Here is an 11,578-nt window from a genome sequence, read left to right on the forward strand (position 1 = left end):
TACGAATTAATTATTTGTGTATGATAAAGACATATGATATTAATCTTTTTTTATTATCACATTAGAACGTGCATTAAAAAATCAAATTATATCAATTTACTAAAACATATGTAGTTGGCTTAAGAGGTATAAATTGTATTTCAGTTTTACAAAATATGAAATATTTTCTTTGCAAAACAATTTTTTTTTTAAACTGAAGACAAGTCGTATTCCTCATCCCGTTTAGATTTCCGTTACACAAACGATAAAAGTTTTTTGATGTTGCTATATACTATTCGAATAACTTTCATTTGCCCGTGCTAATTGTTCTAATTTTCACACAAAAGAATATTTCTAACTACAATGTATATAAACTCAGTGTTATGAAGTTAATTTATAATCTAGTGCCATGAATGGAAGATTCGAAATGATTTCCTCTGGTTATTCTTAGGTTGACATTTGATACAAAGATCACTTACAACAAACAAACAACTTTGATTAGTCACTTATAGGTGACGAAATGTTTATCGTTTTAACGGACTGTTTACGATTTGATTTGAAATTCAGGTACGCAAAATAATTACAAAGCTTTCAAATAAATTTCTAAACATTACAATAATAATCCTGCTAAGACTTTTACTTTTTGCGCGGGTAATTGCTGATTGGTGGGGACAATCGGCTAGTGGCTATCTGATTGTGTTTCAAGTCGGAGAGAATAGAAACAATGCCGGTCTTAAATCTTAATAAATGTAGGATTTAAACGTAGATAATGTGCCCAAAAGTACGAATGCAGCAATCAAATAACGAGAGAAGAAATAAAAGCAAGGTATATTTATGATCCGGTAAAACTTGTTGCGGTGATTGTGTTATTTGTCTCCCAGAAACCCGCGCTTTTTGTCTTATTGACTGAAGAGAATCCATGACAACTTGCCTCTCTAAGGCACTCACTCGCAAGGAATCGAGGAATGCCAACAATCGTCAAGGCAATTTGCCATTTTTACATCAAAGAATAAATTTGTCTGCAAGCACGGAAGAGGGTTTACAACAAGATAATTGAGAGATCAGGGAAGAGACTGCTACATATAGCCCAACAGTTCGTGTAATCTTTGTTTTATATACTAACTGATATCTTAATCCATGTTCTGAACATTTACAGATCATCTCTTAATCTTTTTGATTTGTTAATCCCAACATACACCCTAATCCGACTTCTTAGCCCCAACTAGTTTCTTAACCCATGTTTTCAAAAGATATCTATATCTTCAATAGATCTCTTCATCCCTATTCCTCCTTACCTTCAATTTAAATCATTTTCAATGTTTTTATTCTCTCAATAGATAACTGGTTCAATGTTCTCTATCCTCTATAGATATCCTTTTCGATGTTCTCTATCCTTAATAGATATCTTATTTGATGTTCTTTACTCTCAAAGGTATCTTTTGTCGATGTTCTTTGCCCCCAACAGATTTCTTCACCTCAATAGATATCTTATTGGATGTTTTTTTACCCTCAAAAGATATCTTATTCGATGTTCTTTATCCTCTAAAGATATCTTATTCGATGATCTATACCCTCAATAGATATCTTATTAGATGTTCCTCTGTCCTCAAAAGATATTATATTCGATGATCTAAATCCTCAAGAGATATCTTATTCGATTTTCTGTACAGTGAAGTGATATTTCTTTACCATCAATGAATGTTTAAATCTGTGTTCTATACCTCAGTCTGTGTTCTATACCCTAAAGAGATATCTGTATCTGTTATTGATATCTATACATACATTATCCCACAGACTGTGATATACCCGTTACAGGCATCTTAATCGTATTTTTTATCCTGAAAAATCTCTAAATCCGAGTAATATGCCGAAACCGGTATCTTGGTTCAACTTACATGCCATAACATATATATATATATATATATATATATATATATATATATATATATATATATATATATATATATAAAACACACTGTGCCGGATAATTATACCAGTGCCAAGGTGGCATTTTTGCACCCGCTTAAGCTGCATATATCGAACAATTCAAATATGCCATATGATAGACCATTGCTTAAAAAAAGTTAACAACGCCTTTGTTATCAGTGTATCTCACCTGTTAGGTGAGATATTTACCTTTCAAAAATAAATTCCTATAGGAAAATAATGTTTCCCATAGGAAACTCAATATTCCTTTAGGTAATTTGAAATTTCCTATCGGAATACAAGAACTTCCTATAGGAATTTCAATTCCGATAGGATTTTATAAAAAATACGATAGGAAAACTTAATATTCTATAGGAAAACTACATGTCTGAATCAAATTCCTACAGTAATTACCATTCTCCTATAGGAAATATAATTAAGAATTGAGACGGGTAGATACCACGGTGAACCTGCTGAAGAGCGAATTTGTACTTTTTGTTGTAAAAATAGTATGGAAAACGAAATTCACTTTTTATTACATTGTCCTTTATATAACGACTATAGAAGAATCCTTTTCGAAAATACTGGGTTTAATCAATTACTAGATTTGTCAGATACAGAAGCATTAATTGTTCTTATTTCAAATTATCCTCGGCAGGTTGCCAAATACTTATATCATTCTTTTACTCGTAGACAATCTTTATTGTTCAGAAAATAAACATATACTGTATTATATAAACTATGCAAACTCAAGGTTCTGAAGAAATTTTTATACTCATACATGTATATTTTCAATCATATCTTTGTTTACCGCTTGATGCTGTGTTATTTTCTTTTCTTCTTTCATGTATTATGTGTTCAAAGTGGCATATAGGCCCGACGGGCCGGGTGTTTAATCTATGCTGACTGTTGTTAATATTACACTTGGAAATGTATACACATGTCACTATAAATAAATAAATTACTTACTTACTTACTTACTTACTTACTTATAATTCCTACAGGACTTTTAAAAAATCCTATTGGATTGTCAATATTTCCTGTAGGAGAGTCAATTCTCCTATGGGAATTACCATTTTCCGATGGGATATTAATTTTTAAAGGTAAATATCTCACCTGTCATGTGAAACACACTAAAAACAAAAGTGGTTATATACTCTCTAGACAATGGTGTATCATTTGGTATAAATGGATTTTTTCCGAAACCTCATCAATATGGAGTATCTATTGGCTTTACATCCTTATTGTAACCCGTAAAAGTATCAGTTCATCAATATGGAGTCTCTATTAGCTTTATATCCTTATTGTAACCCGTAAAAGTATCAGTTCATCAATATGGAGTCTCTATTCGCTTTATATCTTTATTGTAACACATACATGTATCAGCTCATCAATATGGAGTCTCTATTCGCTTTATATCCTAACTGTAACCCGTACACGTATCAGCTCATCTCCTAACTCTAACCCGTACACGTATCGAGCTGGCAAAGGCCGACTAGCTGATACGTTTTCCCGTAACCTTGCATTTCAGGTAAATCTACCGGTAATATTACGACTGGGAATGGGTGTCGTTAGTTCTAGAAGGTGGTTTCATCAACAAGAAACAAATTCAAAACGTACTGAACTAATTGCCCAGAATTTCTGTCCAACCATGATAGTTGTCTAATTCTAGTGAGATGCTATAATCAAAAATTTAAAATTTTGTGATATTTGAAATTCTACATGTATTTTGTGTTTGTAAGAATTAATGGATTGCATTGGGTATTCAATGTAGTCAGAATAAGACAATGGAGAACATTGCTTTTTTTTATTGGAACAACCGATTCATTAGGTTCAATGATATCTTTTAAAAATTACGTTGTACAACAGAACTATGTGAAAACTGCACAAAGCCACACCTGTCCTTGAGCAACCTTGGGTATCCGGACCTAAAGTGAGAATTGTCATCTCTCGGAGGAATATATCCTTGTTATTAATTGATTGTGTCAAACGATTTTATAATATGTTATTATAAACACAAAAATCTTGTTAAAACATATTTTAAATAAGGCAATCATTTGAGACCTTTGGCTGTTACACGACAGAGAAGCGTGGAAGCCATCCATCAACGGCCTAAGTATGTACGATGGTTAACGAGAAATTAATAAAAAGTATCAGCAAGCTGAGCGTAATCAGGGACTCTGTTCAATTAATATGACAGATAGGGGTTTGGTTTCGGTTGAAATACCCCCAAATCTGTAAAAATGAAGGAAGCGGTCGGGTGATGAGACATTATGATTGGAGCAGAACATGTTCTAATTCATTAATTTAAGCCTATTTTTCTTTTTGTTGACAGAAATTTCAGGAAGAGAGTCAATGTCGTCCTTGGATGTTCCTTCACTTTTGATAAATCTATATATCCTTTTTGAACCTTACAGTCCAGACAAAATAAAACTTGTCGAAACATTAAAATGCATGCAGGCACGCATATGCATGCATCTAGTGGGCAACGTTTGTTTAGAAAAAAGGATCGTAGGTATAACGAAAGTTAATGGCCTTAGAACCATTGAAAAACACAAAAAACTTGGTCAATGCAATTTCAAATGAATACAAGCGGATAATTATACCAATTCGATTTGAAGCATTTTATAAGATAGATCCTGAGTCAAAACAATGATAATATAAGCACATTTCTTTATCGACAAGTAGATACAATTTCTCAATTGATTCTTTAACAATGGCGAATGTTGTACCAATAATGACAATCTTTTCATGTGAACATTCTGCACAGCTGTTGATACAGGTAAAGTATGTGGGTTTTAACAATTTGTCAATGAAGGATACTTGTTAGAACTATAACCACGCGTAACGTAAATGATATCATCTGTAATAATTTAGAAATTTAAATACTCTGGTTTATGGAGAGAACTGTTTACAACAGTTGCAAAATAAGTAGTTCATTATGAAGGATACTTGGTCAATGCTGTGTATGTGTTTGTTGAGTTTAAAAAATCATTGAAATTCACGAAATGCTACGTCATATTATGATAAATAATTCTTGAATGCCTCTTTGAAAAACCCTCCTAAATCTGAAAGATGATACATTGCTCTAGATCCACTCACTCTCCGTTCTACGATGTAACGACGACAGGTAGCCGATCAGATGCGCGGGTTTCTGGGACTAACTTGTCTCTTGCACGAAACAATTATCAACCCTATGATAAATAATGACGAATTTGCGTCCTTTATTTTTGCGCAGCTTCCGGTGCGAGGATATAGTACAAGAAGCGAAGCTGTTTACGCACGTAAAATACGTCACAGGTGTCAAAAGAACACTTGATAGCCGTACCTCGTGAATCTCCATCATCCACCAATCTCACCTTGCCTAATTATAAAGCCTTATGCGGACAAAGACTCTCCGAGCCTCAAGTAATCACATTCAAATCATACAATTGAACGAAAATAAATGTTTCACATATAATTGGTATTTGTTAAGTATAGAATGTGAGAAATTGTCATTGAAGCAAGTCATAGTTGAAAAACACGCCTTGTTTTCTGTTTTCAATGTTCCATTATTTTTTCTTCAAAAATGTTTTATTAGTTGCTTTACATAATAATCCCTTTACTCTACATACAAATAAAGAAGTTAAATTTTCTACTCACCTCTTCGATTTTTTAAAATCAGACTTATATATTTGCTTTTTCAAAAACCATAGGTAACCGCTTCCAATTTGATGCAGTGCCAACTAATAATTTCCTCTCAAATTTATATATTCTTAAGTTCATTTGTCCGTATTTATTGCAAGATGGTAACATATCTGAATTTTGTTCTCCAATTTCCGAGGGCATTGCCAGAGAAATAAAATCCTTAAAACAATTCAAATTTCCAGAACACTCGTGCAATAATAAGTTGTTTACAACATGAAAACAACACACTGGTATTGCATATATATAAGGGTACAACAGTATACAAAAGCTAATCTAACCTTTCTTTCATTATCTGCAAGATATATATTCCAATTTTTATATGTGCAGTAAGTAAATGATTGTCTACACAGGAGGTGATTCTATTAGTAGAGGATGCTTACACAGGAGGTGCTTCTATAAGTATAAGAGGTGCTTCTAAAAGTAAAGGATGACTACACAGGAGGTGCTTCTAAAAGTAAAGGTTGCCTACACAGGAGGTACTACTAAAAGTAAAGGATGCCTACACAGGAGGTACTACTAAAAGTAAAGGATGACTACACAGGAGGTGCTTCTAAAAGTAAAGGTTGCCTACACAGGAGGTACTACTAAAAGTAAAGGATGACTACACAGGAGGTGCTTCTAAAAGTAAAGGTTGCCTACACAGGAGGTACTACTAAAAGTAAAGTTGCCTACACAGGAGGTACTTCTAAAAGTAAAGGTTGCCTACACAGGAGGTGCTTCTGTAAGTAAAGGATAATTGTACAGGAGGTGCTTCTATAAGAAAGGATGCCTACACAGGAGGTGATTCTATAAGAAAGGATGTCTACAAAGGAGGTGCTTCTATAAGTATAAGAAGTGATTGTATAAGTAAAGGATGCCTACACAGGAGGTGCTTCTATAAGTATAAGAGGTGCTCTTATAAGTAAAGGATGCCTACACAGGAGGTACTTCTATAAGTAAAGGATGCCTACACAGGAGGTATTTCTGTAAGTAAAGGATGCTTACAAAGGGTGTGCTTCTATAACTCAAGGATGCCTACACAGGAGGTACTTCTATTATTCTTTTACATATGACGTTTACCTTCCATTTTGAATGACGGCACCTTCCTAAAAAGGCTGTGAACGTTTTATATACTGAGCAGTATACATTAACTCAAACTATAATCTTTTACTTGTTTGTATTCGCGAAAGGGTGTAGACGAAGTTTCAGACTGAGTTATATCTTCCCATTTCTGTGATGTGGAACATTTTTCTAAAACTTGAGCGTCTCCAATTCACAGTAATAAATACCTGTCGCAATCGATGTTTACTGCAGCTATTGGAGAAATCGGTCAACCTCTCCGGATGCACTATGAGTTTTAAATCAGTCTGTCCACGAGCAGACCTCGAAGTTCTACGTGTGAGCACGATGTGGACACGAGATAGAGTTATCAACAGGTGCCCCATTACGGCCAAAGAGTGCATCGACTCACAAGTAAGCACTTCCATCATAAACCATAGAGAATTGAGGACATGTTAAACTTACGTTGCAACATCATGCTTTTTCCCCGCTAGTTTTGTATGCTCAGCATGTTAATAACCTAATCTACAAACACATCGGGCACTTTGGTGATAGTTTGGTGTAAAATAAAATACCAAGCAATCTCCAGTGTCATTTTCTGTGATTAATTCAGCGTAGATCGAGACAAAAATAATGTATTCGAAGAATTTCTCGTTTACAAATGTCACGAATGAACTAGAACATTTAACAATCTGTGTAACAATTTTTCGATAGAAATTTTCTCGAAAAATCTTCTTCACTAGCATATATAGAAGGATCTCTTAACGCATGGGAAATATTGGTTTTATTGAAATAATTTTAAGCTTGCGGGACTAATATGGACAGGAAGTGATCGATGTTTGGGGATCGGTGGCTCCCTCCCACGGACAATTAACCCCCATCGTGCTACTTGTTGACTTGATTATAGATCATAAACAATTATGCAACGAAGAAAAAGAATTGAGAAACAGAGAGAATCTGCGTTCCACTTATCGTGGTGAGAGACTTAAGGTACTAGGTCCCTTCTCCAAGACAGGCAACACTTATAAGAAGAATAAATAAAAGAAGATGAAAGGTGTATTACGTTTTGAAGAATGACCGTAGAATGATCTGTAGATCCATTGGGATCCATTGTTTACTTGATCCGAAGCTATTTTGATATATTCAGATATCATCTGAAAACATGTTTTGATGAGTTTTTTTCCCTTGAAAAATGTACGATCTTGCATGGATACACATAGATACGCGTGATATTTGCGGACCAATAAGAACACCTACTGCAGACACATGATAAAGAAATATTTTACCCCCCAAAAAATTGGAGTGGGAATATTACGCCAGGTATTCAAATAAAATTTTCTGCAGTCGAAACGATTGCTATGATAATATTTAACAGAATTTTAAGCTGTGAATGAAATTCATTTCATTTTTATTTAATTAATTAAAAGGGAATATTACCGATCAATTCAACTAATATTACGAAATTTAAAAAGTTCGAAAACATATAGTCACCATCGACCCATCTTTCTGTTTTGTAGCTTCATATTTTCAATAGCATGTTGACTGAGTTTGAACCATGTATCTTTATCTTATATTTACAAATAAGTCTAGTTACATGCATTGACAAATTAATTTGTGTAAAGCTTATTTATTGTATTCTTAAAGTAAATGCTTTAGACTGTTTGCAGTGTCTGAATTAAAAGATACCTGGAACAAATTAATTAATAAACAAAAATTAAACTGCAATATCATGAAATAATCATACATTAGAAAACATTTGTTCACATAATATAAACGACGAAAGCTTGTTTATCCCTGTGACGATTAGCTGGTTTTATTTGTGTGTAAGTTTTCTCCAAAATTTTAGCTACAAATTGGTTAGTTACAAGGTGACGTGTTGAAAATGCATCACAAAGAAAAAAACAACACCCCACAAAAACCCCCCAAATAAAAAACAAGCAAGCAAAAATACACGAAACCCCCCAAAACATTTGACATGTGAATCCCGATGACCAATCCCCCTAATCCATGTCTGGACGAGTAATCTGTGTCGCCCGGTGACCTGTTCCGGTCTGTGTAGGATCCCCGCGTTCTAGGTGTGACGGACAGAATCCCCGCGTCCGTAGGAACAAGAAAACCAGGCACGCATGAGATCCCTTAAACTACCCGCCAGGTCGGTTAATGACTTATCATGAACCATTTCAATTCGTTTAACGATGAAATGTGTCATGAAAGCCACAAGCAGAATTCGTATATCAGTGCTTCCAAAAAGAAGCTTCGCCACACGACAGAAAATTATCAAATTTTAGTATCCATCGCAAGTTCCTGTCGCAATAAAATCTCCCGAGTCTGCCTTATAGCTCTGGTTTTATGATGAGGGTGTTCGGATAACACAACTGAAGTTACATTTTATTGTTTAATCAATTGACAAATGATTTAGATAATTTGTCACAATACAAGAACTAGTACTTTTAGTTGTTTTATTCTTGGTTTTTACGAGATAATCCCAATAATACTGTACAGGTATATTAAGGATGTAGATTAGGTGATTTGCACAAAGTCTCCGGGCCAGTATTGTACTACATTGACAGTCTTCAAATTATAACTGAAACTTTATCCTCTTTTATTAATTTTACCACCAAATGACCGGTTAACTACGTATTGAAGTTGTTTCATCATAAAACCCTCATTTACTATCGATATCAGTCAACCATGTGTAACACTGACAGAATTTATCAGTCTACAATACCCCCACGTTGATATGTAGTTTTCTGATTCGATTACATCGATAGTATATACATGTATACAATAACTGATAGTATATACATGTATACAATAACTGATAGTATATACATGTATACAATAACTGATAGTATATACATGTATACAATAACTGATAGTATATACATGTATACAATAACTGATAGTATATACATGTATACAATAACTGCAGTAATATCTACCTGCTACTATAAACCATTTTAAAAAATACTTCAGTAACTCTTAAAACTGATGGGCAAGTATTAGAATAATGACGAGCTATAAATCAAATAAACTGAAAAGAATGAAACTAAGATATAAAAACAAACAAGAGGTATTTAAAAAAAACAGGTAGACTGTAGTGAATTAATCAACAGTCAACACCAATATGGACTGATTTCTCGCACTAAATGCAGATGCGTTCTCCCTCAGATATCTACTGGTTAACATTATTACTTATTAGGTTTGTTACTGACTGTTTAAAGAAATTTGTGGGGTCGGTAAAGTCCATAGAAGGCTCTGCGAAGTGTTTTGTTTTGTCGAGGACCTAAAGTTTGATATGTAAACAAACGTTTGTGTAGAAAATCAGTTCAAATAACGTTACGTCCGCCATGTTGCCCTATAAATTTTGACGCTTGCCTTTTAAAGAAATTTGTAAGGCAGCCACGTGACGCGTTTCATCCAATGACATCGCGACATTCTAGTCCGAGGCAAAACAACGTGTGTTATTTAGTGGACGGTGATCAGTAGTAATAACTGATCAGATCACGTGGGCTGGAGTGAGACCAAAACTACGTCACAAGTACGTCACACTACGTCAGCGCATCCCTGGTTAAAAACTCTGTGATCACGTCTTCCTCTAGTTATCATGCATAGGAAGGGAGAAATCTTCCGCATTTTAATATCTGGAAATCTTGCTTTCATTAAAAAAAATAATTAAGGATCTTTTGTACACGATTAGATTGTACGTACTTTAGGAGTATACCGGTCTATCGCATATATACATGTACATTGACTTTCTCGTATATATCGTACAGAGTATTGAGTTGGAACTCTCGTTAATCTTTAACTAAAGGTGGAAAACATTTTCCCTAAATAAATTGCTTCAAGAAAACAAAATGTTAAATATTCAGTCAAATATAATGTTAAAATCAAACTATCCCATACTTTGCAGATTTTAGTCACTTATATCAAAGGGTGAATTAAAACTAGAGGTACTGTGAGCAAGCTCATAATTGATACCCCCCGCTATAAAAAAAATCATAACTCGTATTTTTTCTATTATAGAAAATACTGGATGAATCTATTTCACCGTCCATGTTTTATAAATAACAACTGCTCTATTTTTTGAGACTGTTAATGCTTATATGAGTACACAAAGTAATTTCTATTCTTTAAATTCCATTTTAGTTCAAGTTATCTGTTAATGCATGAGGATATTTGCATCCTTATGTTAACAAACATGACTCGAATCAAACAAAATTCCACATGTCAAGCAGCCATTTAATATATAAACATTTTAAATTATTGGTATACTGAGCCCGATTTTTTAAAACAATGACCTTGAACTTCCTCAATTGACCTTAGGTCAAGGTCATGACACACCCTCAGATTATAAGCAATCTTGATGTGAATTAAGAACTTCCAAGGTTTCTCCATAAGAAAGATATGGACCGGACACAAATTTTGCACTTTTTCTGCCATAAGAACTTCCAATGTTTTTCCATTAAAAAGATATGGACCGGACATGAATTTTGCACTTTTTCTGCCAGTGACCTTGACCTTGCCCAAATGACCTTGGTCAAGGTCATGACACACCCTTAGGTCATAAGGAATCTTTGTGTAAAGTAAGAACTTCCAATGTTTCTCCATTAAAAAGAAATCGACCGGACACGAATTTTGCACTTTTTCTGCCAGTGACCTTGACCTTGCCCAAATGACCTTGGGTCAAGGTTATCACACACCCTTAGGTCATAAGCAATCTTTGTATGAATTAAGAACTTCCAATGTTTCTCCATAAGAAAGATATGGACCGGACACGAATTGAACAGACAGACGGACAGACGGACAAGGTGATTCCTATATACCCCCCCAAACTTCGTTTGCGGGAGGTATAATAAAGGAATTTATTCCAAAAGTCAGGAGGACCATCAGCTTTACCCAGTCATAGCACTGGCTATTACGATACACGCAAACTCCAACAAATCAA

The sequence above is a fragment of the Magallana gigas genome, chromosome 2, assembly GCF_963853765.1.
Source record: "Magallana gigas chromosome 2, xbMagGiga1.1, whole genome shotgun sequence".
Classification (NCBI taxonomy): Eukaryota; Metazoa; Mollusca; class Bivalvia; order Ostreida; family Ostreidae; genus Magallana; species Magallana gigas.